Source organism: Lygodium microphyllum, chromosome 13, assembly GCF_053477565.2.
Source record: "Lygodium microphyllum isolate KBCC chromosome 13, Lygodium_microphyllum_v1.1.10, whole genome shotgun sequence".
Lineage (NCBI taxonomy): Eukaryota > Viridiplantae > Streptophyta > Polypodiopsida > Schizaeales > Lygodiaceae > Lygodium > Lygodium microphyllum.
The window spans coordinates 113,145,365-113,147,396 of record NC_141147.1 but is presented as its reverse complement, the minus strand read 5'-3'; positions in this window follow the sequence as shown (position 1 = coordinate 113,147,396).

The window sequence follows — 2,032 nt, the reverse complement described above, 5'->3', positions numbered from 1 at the left end:
TTCTCTCTTTTTCTCTCTCCTCTCTCTCTCTCTCTCATTTTTTCTCTCTCCTCTCCCTCTCTCATTTCCTCACCCTTTTCCTCTCTTTCTCTATTATGTTTAGTGTATTATCTCTCTTCTCTCACTCTCTCATTTCCTTTTCTCTCTTCCTCTCCCTGCCTCACCCTCTCCCTCTCTTTCTCTCTTTCCCTATTAGGTTTAATGTTTTTTGTCTCTTTTTCTCTCTTCTCTTCCTCTCTCATTGTTTTTCTATTTCCTCCTCCTCTCTCATTTCCTTTTCTCTCTTTCTCTTCTTCTCTCGTTTCCTCTCCCTTCCTCACCATCACCCTCTCTTTCTCTCTTTCCCTATTAGGTATATGGGTTTTTCTCTCTTTTTCTCTCTCCTCTCCCTCTCTCATTTCCTTTTCTCTCTTTCTCTCCCTCTCTCATAAACGCTCCCTCCCTCACCCTCACCCTCTCTTTCTCTCTTTCCCTATCAGGTTTAATGTTTTTTCTCTCTTTTTCTCTCTCCTCTCCCTCTCTCATTTTTTTCTCTCTTGCTCTCATTTTTTATCCCTCTCTCATTTTTTTTCTCTCTTTCTCTCATTTTTTCTATCTTTCTCTCCCTCTCTCATTTGCTCTCCCTCCCTCACCCTCACCCTCTCTTTCTCTCTTTCCCTATTATGTTTAATGTTGTTTCTCTCTCCTCTCCCTCTCTCATTTCCTTTTCTCTCTTCCTCTCCCTCTCTCACTCACTCTCCCTGCCTCACTCTCTCCCTCTCTCTCTCTTTCCCTATTAGGTTTAATTTTTTTTCTCTCTTTTTCTCTCGCCTCTCCCTCTCTCATTTTTTTTTCTCTCCTCTCCCTCTCTCATTTCTTCTCCCTGCCTCACCCTCTCCCTCTCTTTCTCTCTTTCCCTATTAGGTTTAATGTTTTTTCTCTCTTTTTCTCTCTCCTCTCCCTCTCTCATTTCTTTTTCTCTCTCCTCTTGCTCTCTTTCTCTTTTTCCCTATTATGTTTAACATCGTTTCTCTCTTTTTCTCTCTCCTCTCATTCTCTCATTTTTTTCTCTCTTCTCTCCCTCTCTCATTTCCTCCTTTTGCTCTCTTCCTCTCCCTCTCTCATTTCTTCTCCCTCCCTCACCCTCTCCTTGTCTTTCTCTCTTTCCCTATTATGTTTAATTTTTTTTCTCTCTTTTTCACTCTCCTCTCCCTCTCTCATTTCCTTTTCTCTTTTTCTCTCCCTCTCTCATTTCCTCTCCCTCCCTCACCCTCACCCTCTCCCCTCTTTCTCTCTTTCCCTATGATGTTTAACATATTTTCTATCTTTTTCTCTCTCCTCTTCTTCTCTCATTTTTTTCTCTCTCCTCTCCCTCTCTCATTTCTTCTCCCTCCCTCACCCTCTCCCTCTATTTCTCTCTTTCTCTATTATGTTTAATGTTTTTTCTCTCTTTTCCTCTCCCTCCCCCTCTCTTTCTCTCTCCCTCCCTCTCCTTCTCCCTCTCCCTATTATGTTTAATGTCTCCCTCTCCCTCTCTCATTTCCTCTCCCTCCCTCTCCCATTTTCTCCCTCTCTCATTTCCTCTCCCTCCCTTTCCCTCTCCCTCTCTTTCTCTCTCCTTTCCTCTTTCTCTCTCAATAAACACGAATCTCTCAATACACACGAATTATACAAAAAACAAGTAAAAGAGAGAGAGAAAACTCCCTCTCCCTCTCATTTTCTCACCCTCCCCCTCTCCCTCTCCCTCTCTTTCTCTCTCTCTCCCTCCCTCTTCCTCTCTCATTTCCTCTTCCTCCCTCTCCCTCTCCCTCTTTTTCGCTCTCATTTCCTCTCCCTCTCTCAATATATACGGATTATACCAAAAACAAGTAAAAGAGAGAGAGAAAACTCCCTCTCCCTCTCTCATTTTCTCTCCCTCTCCCTCCCCCTCTCCCTCTCTCCGTCCCTCCCTCCCTCTCCCTCTCCCTCTCCCTCTCTTTCTCTCTCATTTCCTCTTCCTCTCTCAATACACATGAATTATACCAAAAACAAGTAAAAGAGAGAGAGAAAACAC